This window comes from Coregonus clupeaformis, chromosome 3 (genome assembly GCF_020615455.1).
Source record: "Coregonus clupeaformis isolate EN_2021a chromosome 3, ASM2061545v1, whole genome shotgun sequence".
In the NCBI taxonomy this organism is placed as follows: domain Eukaryota; kingdom Metazoa; phylum Chordata; class Actinopteri; order Salmoniformes; family Salmonidae; genus Coregonus; species Coregonus clupeaformis.
This window is the reverse complement of record NC_059194.1, coordinates 851,887-865,551: the sequence shown is the minus strand read 5'-3', so window position 1 is coordinate 865,551 and position 13,665 is coordinate 851,887. Positions and strand designations below refer to the sequence as shown.

The 13,665-nt window shown below is 43.9% G+C and overlaps 1 protein-coding gene across 2 annotated transcripts in view; it reads right to left on the bottom strand.

Moving 5' to 3' along the window:
• LOC121538634 (arf-GAP with Rho-GAP domain, ANK repeat and PH domain-containing protein 3) overlaps window positions 1-13,342 on the bottom strand; it is a 51,445-nt gene extending 38,103 nt beyond the window's left edge. For both annotated transcript variants that reach the window (XM_041846821.2, XM_041846831.2), the window contains exon 1: window positions 13,219-13,342. The gene's annotated coding sequence lies outside the window, so the exon portion shown is untranslated. The remainder of the gene's footprint in view (window positions 1-13,218) is intronic.
• Window positions 13,343-13,665: the final 323 nt, after the last annotated feature.

Genomic DNA, 13,665 nt, shown 5'->3' with positions numbered 1-13,665 from the left:
GAAGACTCACATAGTGGCGACGAAGGTTATATTCTTCCAGCACTGCAACATGCTCTGAACACACCAAACATACAGCTTTCCCATTCAATTCCGTGATTAAATAGGATGACCATTTTTCTTGGAACACTCTGCGTCCACTTTTCTCTTTTTTGACAGAGACATATTGGGGCAATGAGGGTGCCAAAGCACATAATGTTAAAAGTAGAAGCCGTAATAAATATCGCGGGCAAAACAAAGTAGCTCATTGGCTGCACGTGCTTGACCTACTTGCTCTGCCCCGGTATAAACAGTTTGCTTGCTTAACACAATTGCTATTGTGCCATCCAGTGGACGCAATTGGAACAGCAGTTTATTTTATTGAAAAATTGCAGCGCATTTTTATACTTAAAAAAAAAAAAAATAATAATAATAATTTTGTAATCATCTCGCGGGCCGGATTAAACCCGTTTGCGGGCCTGATCCGGCCCGCGGGCCGTACGTTTGACACCCCTGGCTCAGAGGGAGACGGCAGGGTATTCCCTCTGAGTCAGGAACCAAAACTCCTCCGTAGTGACCCGTGAATGCATTCGGTCACATGACAGCTCGACCAGCTGTTCGATTTCACTTACCGGCATGTCAACTGAGCCTGGATCACAGTCAAACGGATTGGAAAGTAGGTCCCAAAGTGCTCTTCCAAGCGTTGGAGGTGAGCAGTAATCACTCGTGTGGGACACTTGATGCTGTTTTCTGATAGAAACATGCACAGCCGAGGGAAGGGGGCATGGTTCTCTTTTGTAAGACTCTCTCTCCAATAATAATTATTTCCTCTGAATCCACTGATTCGGTCACTCATCTTTAGATTATTTTTGTATTTCCCCTGCATGCTTGCGCTCAGTTTGTTCAGTTTCCCAAATATGTCTGTTACATAGTCAAGGAGACATTTTCTTTTCATTACACAGAAAGTCAACCAAGTCTGTTTTTTTTTTTACATCCATTGTGAATGACACAACAGTTCCTTTCTTAATGCGAAAAATCTTTCCAACACTCCCTCTCGATAACCATCAAGTCTTGGTGTGAAATAGAACATTGTCATGCTCTCACCCTATATCTCCACACAGCGGCAACCCTTCAAATGTGAAAAAAGTCAAGGGGTCTGAATACTTTCTGTATGCACTGTATATATATACACAGTGCCTTCGGAAAGTATTCAGACCCCTTGACTTTTTTCACATTGTTACGTTTACAGCTTTATTCTAAAACTGATTTAAACATTTCCCCTCAATCTACAAACAATACTCCATAATGACAGAACAAAAACAGGTTTAGACATTTTTGCTAATAAAAAAAAAAACGGAAATAATACATTTACATAAGTATTCAGACCTTTTACTCAGTACAGCACCTTTGGCAGCGATTACAGCCTCGAGTCTTCTTGGGTATGACGCTACAAGCTTGGCACACTTGTATTTGGGGAGTTTCTCCCATTCTTCTCTGCACATCCTCTCAAGCTCTGTCAGGTTGGATGGGAAGCGTTGCTGCACAGCTATTTTTAGGTCTCTCCGGAGATGTTCGGTCGGTTTCAAGTCCGGGCTCTGGCTGGGCCACTCAAGGACATTCAGGGACTTGTCCCGAAGCCACTGCTGAGTTGTCTTGAGTGTGTGCTTATGATCAATGTGCTGTTGGAAGGTGAACCTTTGCCCCAGTCTGAGGTTCTGAGCGCTCTGGAGCAGGTTTTCATCAAGGATCTCTCAATACTTTCCTCTGTTCATCTTTCCCTCGATCCTGACTAGTCTACCAGTCCCTGATGCTGAAAAACATCCCCACAGCATGATGCTGCCACCACCATGCTTCACAGTAGGGATGGTGCCAGGTTTCCTCCAGACGTGACGCTTCGCAATCAGGCCAAAGAGTTCAATCTTGGTTTCATCAGACCAGAGAATCTTGTTTCTCTTGGTCTGAGAGTCTTTAGGTGCCTTTTGGCAAACTCCAAGCGGGCTGTCATGTGCCTTTTACTGAGGAGTGGCTTCTGTCTGGCCACTCTACCATAAAGGCCTGATTGGTGGAGTGCTGCAGAGATGGTTGTCCTTCTGGAAGTTTCTCCCATCTCCACAGAAGAACTCTAGAGCTCTGTCAGAGTGACCATCGGGTTCTTGGTCACCTCCCTGACCAAGGCCCTTCTCCCCTGATTGCGCAGTTTGGCCAAGCGGCCAGCTCTAGGAAGAGTCTTGGTGGTTCCAAACTTCTTTCATTTAAGAATGATGGAGGCCACTGTGTTCTTGGGGACCTTCAATGCTGCAGACATTTTTTGGTATCCTTCCCCAGATCTGTGCCTCGACACAATCCTGTCTCTGAGCTCTACAGACAATTCCTTTGACCTCATGGCTTGGTTTTTGCGCTGACATGCATTGTCAACTGTGGGACCTTATGTAGACTGGTGTGTGCCTTTCCAAATCATGTCCAATCAATTGAATTTACCACAGATAAATCAAGTTGTAGAAACATCTCATGGATGATCAATGGAAACAGGATGCACCTGAGCTCAATTTCGAGTCTCATAGCAAAGGGTCTGAATACTTATGTAAATATGTTTTTTTCCGTTTTTTACTTTTAATAAATATGCACAAAAAAAATACAAACCTGTTTTTGCTTTCTCATTATGGGGTATTGTGTGTAGATTGCTGAGGATTATTATCTTTTAAATCCATTTTAGAATAAGGCTGTAATGTAACAAAATGTGGAAAAGGTCAAGGGGTCTGAATACTTTCCAAAGGCACTGTATATACAGTACCAGTCAAAAGTTTGGACACACCTACTCGTTCAAGGGTTTTTCTTTATTTTTAATATTTTCTACATTGTAGAATAATAGTGAAGACATCAAAACTATGAAACAAGACATATGGAATTATGCAGTAACCAAAAAAGTGTTCAACAAATCAAAATACACTGCTCAAAAAAATAAAAGGGAACACTTAAACAACACAATGTAACTCCAAGTCAATCACACTTCTGTGAAATCAAACTGTCCACTTAGGAAGCAACACTGATTGACAAATTTCACATGCTGTTGTGCAAATGGAATAGACAACAGGTGGAAATTATAGGCAATTAGCAAGACACCCCCAATAAAGGACTGGTTTTGCAGGTGGTGACCACAGACCACTTCTCAGTTCCTATGCTTCCTGGCTGATGTTTTGGTCACTTTTGAATGCTGGTGGTGCTTTCACTCTAGTGGTAGCATGAGACGGAGTCTACAACCCACACAAGTGGCTCAGGTAGTGCAGCTCATCCAGGATGGCACATCAATGCGAGCTGTGGCAAGAAGGTTTGCTGTGTCTGTCAGCGTAGTGTCCAGAGCATGGAGGCGCTACCAGGACAGGCCAGTACATCAGGAGATGTGGAGGAGGCCGTAGGAGGGCAACAACCCAGCAGCAGGACTGCTACCTCCGCCTTTGTGCAAGGAGGAGCACTGCCAGAGCCCTGCAAAATGACCTCCAGCAGGCCACAAATGTGCATGTGTCTGCTCAAACGGTCAGAAACAGACTCCATGAGGGTGGTATGAGGGCCCGACGTCCACAGGTGGGGGTTGTGCTTACAGCCCAACACCGTGCAGGGCGTTTGGCATTTGCCAGAGAACACCAAGATTGGCAAATTCGCCACTGGCGCCCTGTGCTCTTCACAGATGAAAGCAGGTTCACACTGAGCACATGTGACAGACGTGACAGAGTCTGGAGACGCCGTGGAGAACGTTCTGCTGCCTGCAACATCCTCCAGCATGACCGGTTTGGCGGTGGGTCAGTCATGGTGTGGGGTGGCATTTCTTTGGGGGGCCGCACAGCCCTCCATGTGCTTGCCAGAGGTAGCCTGAATGCCATTAGGTACCGAGATGAGATCTTCAGACCCCTTGTGAGACCATATGCTGGTGCAGTTGGCCCTGGGTTCCTCCTAATGCAAGACAATGCTAGACCTCATGTGGCTGGAGTGTGTCAGCAGTTCCTGCAAGAGGAAGGCATTGATGCTATGGACTGGCCCGCCCGTTCCCCAGACCTGAATCCAATTGAGCACATCTGGGACATCATGTCTCGCTCCATCCACCAACGCCACACCACAGACTGTCCAGGAGTTGGCGGATGCTTTAGTCCAGGTCTGGGAGGAGATCCCTCAGGAGACCATCCGCCACCTCATCAGGAGCATGCCCAGGCGTTGTAGGGAGGTCATACAGGCACGTGGAGGCCACACACACTACTGAGCCTCATTTTGACTTGTTTTAAGGACATTACATCAAAGTTGGATCAGCCTGTAGTGTGGTTTTCCACTTTAATTTTGAGGGTGACTCCAAATCCAGACCTCCATGGGTTGATAAATTTGATTTCCATTGATCATTTGTGTGATTTTGTTGTCAGCACATTCAACTATGTAAAGAAAAAAGTATTTAATAAGATTATTTCATTCATTCAGATCTAGGATGTGTTATTTTAGTGTTCCCTTGATTTTTTTGAGTAGTGTATATTTTATATTTGAGATTCTTCAAATAGCCACCCTTTGCCTTGATGACAGCTTTGCACACTCTTGGCATTCTTTCAACCAGCTTCACCTGGAATGCTTTTCCAACAGTCTTGAAGGAGTTCCCACATATGCTGAGCACTTGTTGGCTGCTTTTCCTTGACTCTGCCGTCTGACTCATCCCAAACCATCTCAATTGGGTTGAGGTCGGGGGATTGTGGAGGCCAGGTCATCTGATGCAGCACTCCTATCACTCTCCTTCCTGGTCAAATAGCCCTTACACAGCCTGGAGGTGTGTTGGGTCATTGTCCTGTTGAAAATCAAATGATAGTCCCACTACCCAAACCAAATGGGATGGCGTATCGCTGTAGAATGCTGTGGTAATCATGCTGGTTAAGTATGCCTTGAATTCTAAATAAGTCACAGACAGTGTCACCAGCAAAGCACCCCCACACCATAACACTTCCTCCTCCATGCTTTACGGTGGGAACTACACATGCGGAGATCATCCGTTCACCCACACCGTGTCTCACAAAGACACAGCGGTTGGAACCAAAAATCTCCAGTTTGGACTCCAGACCAAAGGACAAATTTCCACCGGTCTAATGTCCATTACTCGTGTTTCTTGGCCCAAGCAGGTCTCTTCTTATTATTGGTGTCCTTTAGTAGTGGTTTCTTTGCAGCAATTCGACCATGAAGGCCTGATTCACACAGTCCCCTCTGTATAGTGGATGTTGAGATGTGTCTGTGACTTGAACTCTGTGAAGCATTTATTTGGGCTGCAATTTCTGAGGCTGGTAACACTAATTAACTTATCCTCTGCAGCAGAGGTAACTCTGGGTCTTCCATTCCTGTGGCGGTCCTCATGAGAGCCAGTTTCGTCATAGCGCTTGATGGTATGGACTTGGTATTTTACCGAATAGGGCTATCTTCTGTATACCCCCCCACACACACACACTTTTTTGGTTACTACATATTCCGTATGTGCTATTTCATAGTTTTGATGTCATCACTATTATTCTACAATGTAGAAAATAGTAAAACATAAAGGAAAACCCTTGAATGAGTAGGTGTGTCCAAACTTTTGACTGGTAGTGTATATATTTTTTTCTTTCAGCATTTTGGAAATTCTCCCGCGTCCCCATTTTCATATCGTACCCCTAGTTTGGGAACCACTGCTCTAAGTTAATCTGGAAAGAACCCATTCAAACATGATCTTCCAGATACGTAATGTCCCCAACTCCAACTCTCCACTGGAAATTCAATTCAAACAATTAGCGGAAGCGGACAAGCGGTAAAGTCCAAAGCCAAACGGAGTAGGAGGGAGGGAGGAGCCAAGCAGGCCTCTGGGATACATACAGGATGCTGGCTGAGCTGGCTGGGGGTAGGCTGTATATGAATAACAGTGAAGCACTATTGTGAGAGACAATATGTCATTGTTCAGCAATGAAGCTATGGCCACCACACTGCCTGGATGACAGTACGGGCCTGTGTGCTAACTAGCTAACAGTCACATTTTGGGCTCTCTCTTCTCTCCCCCTCTTATCTCCCCCTCTTATCTCCCCCTCTCAGATGAAGACATCTGACTGAGACAGTGTTTAAGTCAAGCACACGCTGTTCCTCTTCTTTGGAAGAAACAACATTCAGACACAGGACGGAGCTTCACACAGATCTGCCACTTAGAGCAATAAAATACAGACAAACTCCCTGAAACAGCGCTACATAAAAATCAGGAGTTCATCTGTGTCCTCCCTGTCGCTCTATGAAGGAGGAGAGACGGCAGTACGAGACATGGATCTGTACATATAGATGACCTTATCCTTTGTTAGGACAGGCCTAAGTATCCCTTTCAGACGTACCCCACATAAATCATACTATACAGTCCTGACTACAGTTAGTATCAGTCATTTGATGTTTAGGATGCATGAAAATCAGTCCAAAGCTGTCAAATCCACCTGTTCTCTCCCTGTAATCTTTAGAATGTGCTCCCCTCTAATGTATATTTGCATGGCGGCACTGGAGGGCAATTCCAAGGTAACTTAATTACACTTTGGCTCAGATTTTTCACTTTAAAAAAATGTATGAAACAAAAAACAACTCTACAACTCTATGCACAAGGACTTCTTTGAACAATTTACTGTGCAGATGCAAATTTGGTAACAGTCAGAATTACAGCAAAATCTCCATCAGTTTTTTTTATGCGACCACAATTTTCCAAAAACTCTTAAACATCTGCTCCGAATTAAGATTGAAAGATTTCTGCAGAAAGAATGGGATTGTCAGCTATTACCTGACACTTTGAGTTTGAAAATAAATACATTTTGGTTGTTGAACTACAGTAAGTGGATTTACATCCGGTAACAGAATGACATCACGAGTCCCTGATCTGTACTATACAGAAATGCATAATTATGAATAACGAATATCATTATCTTCATGGTGATGTGTCCTGAATAGGTACACAAAGATATAAATATTCAATATCCTTCTTTCGCATATCTGGCTATTATTATACACATTGACTATTATTCTAATGAGATCTGCCCCCAAACAAGACCACATTTGGTTGTTCGTGACCATACCAAATCTGAACCTATCATAGACGTCTATGTTTCACAAGTTTGGTCATCTAGGTGCAGCACAGTAGAGTACAGCAGAGTAGATATGTTCAGTGCAGTACACTACATTATACTCTACTCTAGTGTACTGAAACTCTACTGAAACTACTGTACCGTACTGAAACTCTACTGAAACTCTACTCTACTGAAACTACTGTACTGAAACTACCGTACTGAAACTCTCCTCTACCGTCCAAACTTGTGAAACATAGACATCTATAATTAGTTCCGATTTGGTCCGGCCATGGCGGACTGAACAAATTTAAACTACTTTTCGACGTCCGGTGTCGGTGCTCAGTGGGTGAGGATGCTTGTTACAGTAAATGGAAAGAGGGTAGGTGGTAGGTTTCATGGTAGGTGTCAGTAAGAGCCAGAAGTGGTGACATTAACTGGGGAGGGAGAGACAGAGAGAGAGAGAGAGAGAGAGAGAGATGAGAGAGCGAGAGAGAGAGAGAGAGGTGAGAGAGAGAGGAGTGAGAGTGTGGTCGGAGAGAGAGTGGAGGGAGAGAGAGGATGGAGAGAGAGAGCGGCAGAGAGAGGGGGAGAGGGAGGGGTTGACAACCAGAGGACAGAAAGACAAAGAAAACAGTAATGAGCTGAACATGTTCAGACAGAGTGTAAAAGTAGGATCATGGAGGGGATAGAGTGGGGGTATCTACAGTGCCTTGCAAAAGTATTCATCCCCCTTGGCGTTTTTCCTATTTTGTTGCATTGCAACCTGTAATTTAAATTGATTTTTATTTGGATTTCATGTAATGGACATACACAGAATAGTCAAAATTGGTGAAGTTTTAAATGAAAAAAATTACCAAATACTGGAAAAGTGGTGTGTGCATATGTATTCACCCCCTTTGCTATGAAGCCCCGAAATAAGATCTGGTGCAACCAATTACCTTCAGAAGTCACATAATTTGTTAAATAAAGTCCACCTGTGTGCAATCTAAGTGTCACATGATCTCAGTATATATACACCTGTTCTGAAAGGCCCCCCAGAGTCTGCAACACCACTAAGCAAGCGGCACCACCAAGCAAGCGTCACCATGAAGACCAAGGAGCTCTCCAAACAGGTCAGGGACAAAGTTGTGGAGAAGTACAGATCAGGGTTGGGTTATAAAAAAATATCTGAAACTTTGAACATCCCACGGAGCACCATTAAATCCATTATTAAAAAATGGAAAGAACATGGCACCACAACAAACCTGCCAAGAGAGGGCTGCCCACCAAAACTCACAGACCAGGCAAGGAGGGCATTAATCAGAGAGGCAACAAAGAGACCAAAGATAACCCTGAAGGAGCTGCAAAGCTCCACAGCGGAGATTGGAGTATCTGTCCATAGGACCACTTTAAGCCGTACACTCCACAGAGCTGGGCTTTACGGAAGAGTGGCTAGAAAAAAGACATTGCTTAAAGAAAGAAATCAGCAAACACATTTGGTGTTCGCCAAAAGGCATGTGGGAGACTCCCCAAACATATGGAAGAAGGTACTCTGGTCAGGTGAGACAAAAATTTAGCTTTTTGGCCATCAAGGAAAAACGCTATGTCTGGCGCAAACCCAACACCTCTCATCACCCCGAGAACACCATCCATGTTTTTCCATCGGCAGGGACTGGGAAACTGGTCAGAATCGAAGGAATGATGGATGGCGCTAAATACAGGGAAATTCTTGAGGGAAACCTGTTTGTCTTCCAGAGATTTGAGACTGGGACGGAGGTTCACCTTCCAGCAGGACAATGACCCTAAGCATACTGCTAAAGCAACACTCGAGTGGTTTAAGGGGAAACATTTAAATGTCTTGGAATGGCCTAGTCAAAGCCCAGACCTCAATCCAATTGAGAATCTGTGGTATGACTTAAAGATTGCTGTACACCAGCGGAACCCATCCAACTTGAAGGAGCTGGAGCAGTTTTGCCTTGAAGAATGGGCAAAAATCCCAGTGGCTAGATGTGCCAAGCTTATAGAGACATACCCCAAGAGACTTGCAGCTGTAATTGCTGCAAAAGGTGGCTCTACAAAGTATTGACTTTGGGGGGGTGAATAGTTATGCATGCTCAAGTTCTGTTTTTTTGTCTTATTTCTTGTTTGTTTCACAAGAAAAAACATTTTGCATCATCAAAGTAGTAGGCATGTTGTGTAAGTCAAATGATACAACCCCCCCCAAAAAATAAATTTTAATTCCAGGTTGTAAGGCAACAAAATAGGAAAAATGCCAAGGGGGGTGAATACTTTCACAAGCCACTGTATGCCTTAATTTTTCAAATATATAGACTAATTTGACATGCTCCTATGAACTTAACATGTTGGTGCTCATGGGTCCTTCTAGATGGAAATGCCCTGGCCTACCAAATGAGTCTTAACTGAAATAGGAAGCTGTTTCTGCCTGTTCCTGCAGCACAAACAGAAGAAGTGGTTGGACTACAGTATGCAGAGGGCAAGCTTGAGGTTTTATGCACTTACCAATAAAATGGTGTGTGTGTGTGTGTGTACACATTTTACTATACCTGTGTGTACCAGAAGTCCTCACAAGAATAGCAAACCAACTAATATTCAGTGAAGGGAGGACATTTTGTCAGTCCTCACTTGTAAAAAGCTATTTTTGACTTAGGGGTTAATGTTATGGAAAATAGGATTTTGAAGGGGAACCAATTGTTGCTCCCCAAACAGTCCTCACGAGTATAGTAAGACATAGCTGTGTGTGTGTGTGTGTCCTTCCCAAATGAGTTGTTGAAACCATCCTCAAGATGAGGGTAATAATCACAGCAACACGGGTGTTATTATGAATCACTGTTTAAACATTATGGCTGATAACACAATGCACCTGACATCACTGAAACACAACACATGTAAATAGGCTGTCCGTGTTTCGTTTGGATTTTGGACAACAGTAATGACTGATATCCTGCTGAGCTCTCTTTAAGTTCTCACAGTCCACTGGAAATAATTTCTTTGTTGTGACACATCTGATATTTGAGAGCAGGAAAACAGAACAGGGAATCAAAAGTGAATGTAATGTTAACTCAGGAGGATTTAAGTCATCTTTGGGATTGGAAACTTGTTGAATAGTAAAATGTCATTGGAGCTAGTTCTCTATTGATCCGTAGTCTAAATTACATGTAAAACTCCATTACAAATCTATGCTGCATTATGCTGCGTCACATTTAAACCTAAAACAGGGTCACAGATAACGATGCCTGTAGTGTCCATCTATAGACAGATAGAGAGGCCTCTGAAGGTCAACGAAGCCCCAAAATTGCCCTCGCTAGAAGCCTGTGTTTCAGACATAAGGAAGTGGATGGCTGAAAACTTTTTACTTTTAAACTCGGACAAAACAGAGATGCTTGTTCTAGGTCCCAAGAAACAAAGAGATCTTCTGTTAAATCTGACAATTCATCTAGATGGTTGTAAAGTCGTCTCAAATAAAACTGTGAAGGACCTCGGTGTTACTCTTGACCCTGATCTCTCTTTTGACGAACATATCAAGACTGTTTCAAGGACAGCTTTTTTCCATCTACGTAACATTGCAAAAATCAGAAATTTTCTGTCCAAAAATGATGCAGAAAAATTAATCCATGCATTTGTTACTTCTAGGTTAGACTACTGCAATGCTCTATTTTCCGGCTACCCGGATAAAGCACTAAATAAACTTCAGTTAGTGCTAAATACGGCTGCTAGAATCCTGACTAGAACCAAGAAATTTGATCATATTACTCCAGTGCTAGCTTCCCTACACTGGCTTCCTGTTAAGGCAAGGGCTGATTTCAAGGTTTTACTGTTAACCTATAAAGCGTTACATGGGCTTGCTCCTACCTATCTTTCCGAGTTGGTCCTGCCGTACATACCAATACGTACGCTACGGTCACAAGACGCAGGCCTCCTAATTGTCCCTAGAATTTCTAAGCAAACAGCGGGAGGCAGGGCTTTCTCCTATAGATCTCCATTTTTATGGAACAGTTTGCCTACCCATGTGAGAGACGCAGACTCGGTCTCAACCTTTAAGTCTTTACTGAAGACTTATCTCTTCAGTAGGTCATATGATTGAGTGTAGTCTGGCCCAGGAGTGTGAAGGTGAACGGAAAGGCTGGAGCAACGAACAGCCCTTGCTGTCTCTGCCGGGCCGGTTCCCCTCTCCACTGGGGTTCTCTGCCTCTAACCCTGTTGCAGGGGCTGAGTCACTGGCTTGCTGGTGCTCTTTCATGCCGTCCCTGGGAGGGGTGCGTCACTTGAGTGGGTTGAGTTACTGACGTGATCTTCCTGTCTGGGTTGGCGCCCCCTTGGTTTGTGCTGTGGTGGAGACCTCTGTGGGCTATACTCGGCCTTGTCTCAGGATTGTAAGTTGGTGGTTGGGGATATCCCTCTAGTGGTGCGGGGGCTGTGCTTTGGCGGAGTGGGTGGGGTTATATCCTTCCTGTTTGGCCCTGTCCGGGGTTTCTTCGGATGGGGCCACAGTGTCTCCGGACCGCTCCTGTCTCAGCCTCCAGTATTTATGCTGCAGTAGTTTATGTGTCGGGGGGCTGGGGTTAGTTGGTTATACCTGGAGTACTTCTCCTGTCTTATCCAGTGTCCTGTGTGAATTTAAGTATGCTCTCTCTAATTCTCTCATTCTCTCTTTCTCTCTGAGAACCTGAGCCCTAGGACCATACGTCAGGACTACCGGGCATGATGACACCTTGCTGTCCCCAGTCCGCCTGGCCTTGCTGCTATTCCAGTTTCAACTGTTCTGCCTGCGGCTACGAAACCCCTACCTGTCCCAGACCTGCTGTTTTCAACTCTAAATGATCGGCTATGAAAAGCCAACTGAGAGACCTGAGCCCTAGGACCATACGTCGGGACTACCGGCCGTGGTGACTCCTTGCTGTCCCCAGTCCGCCTGGCCTTGCTGCTATTCCAGTTTAAACTGTTCTGCCTGCGGTTATGGAACCCCTACCTGTCCCAGACCTGCTGTTTTAAACTCTAATGATCGGCTATGAAAAGCCAACTGAGATTTATTCCTGATTATTATTTGACCATGCTTGTCACTTATGAACATTTTTGAACATCTTGGCATGGTTCTGTTATAATCTCCACCCGGCACAGCCAGAAGAGGACTGGCCACCCCTCATAGCCTGGTTCCTCTCTAGGTTTCTTCCTAGGTTTTGCCTTTCTAGGGAGTTTTTCCTAGCCACCGTGCTTCTACACCTGCATTACTAGCTGTTTGGGGTTTTAGGCTGGGTTTCTGTACAGCACTTCGAGATATTAGCTGATGTAAGAAGGGCTATATAAAATAAAATTGATTGATTGATTGATTCTGGTAAGTGTAACGTTGTGCGTCACACAAAACATCTAACAACCAAAGACTGACCCAAGCGGCTCTGAGACACTTCATGCAGTAGGGTTATAGAGGAACTATCATCTGGGCCATGTTACAAGACGCACTGAACAACATAACATTCAGCCATTCATGACATTTGATTTAAATGAATAATCTCACTCGCCACAATCCCAAAAAAAACAGAGCTAAAATTGGGAAGTATTTTAAATGAGAAATTCCAGTGATTATTTTAAACTTCTTAGGGTCTCTAGGTGCTCTGCTGATACTGCTGCATTGTCTAACAAATAACTTACTGAATAGCTCGTCAAGGCTGTTCTTGATTCAATCAGGTTTCGGCTGTGAAACTCCACAACAGACAGATTCCGAGATCCCAAAACCCACTCAAGACGAAGAGGAGGGTGGGAGATGACCCTAGCAAATCTACAATGGGGTGGGTCTGTAAACCCATAGCCTACAGCAAAACAGAGGTGATAGTATAATGGTCATATATAATTTTATTTAAAATAGTCAAATAAATTATTACACACAATCTATTTCATTATTCTGCGGTAGGACTACACAGAACTCTACAAGTAACATATAGTGGAATGCTGTCATTATTCACCCAGTTACAGTGAAAACGACAATATTGATCAATAATAATGATAATTTAAATCATTATTAGGCATATAGCAAAAAATATATATATGTATTGAAGAAGTGCGCTCCATCACAATCTCATGCTGCAGGATATCGCCCAGTCACAGTGCGAGATCCGAGACGGTCACTGAAACATTCGAACCTATTAGTCTAAATATTCTGACAATCATGCATTACCTTTTGCTGTGTTTCGATGTGCGTGGTTGTTATCCCAATGGAACATTAAACGCTTGAATCCCTCGGTTTTTCAGTTGTGACGGGAGAAGAAGAGGAAACACCATCCCTGTCCGCAACTTTGTTGCAATGGTTAGTTTACTCCGCAAAGTATCAACGAGATCTTAATTAAAGGGGAGGGCGGCGGTGGAGTTTAGCCGACATTCTTCCTGTTCAACAAACTAAGCCTCAATTTGAAAGTTGCACATCAATCTTTTGACTGCACTACGTTGCCTTTGCAAGAAAAGTAAGATTTGTTTTCTTATTTTACTTTCGGAATAGGCCTAATGCTGAAGAATGGACACCTTGCAATCAGGTCATTTAATTATACTGTGTGGGGGCCCCATGCACTTATTTTAAAAACATTCCCTATTGCCTACAAAATAACCAAAAAATACTACACAGTATGTG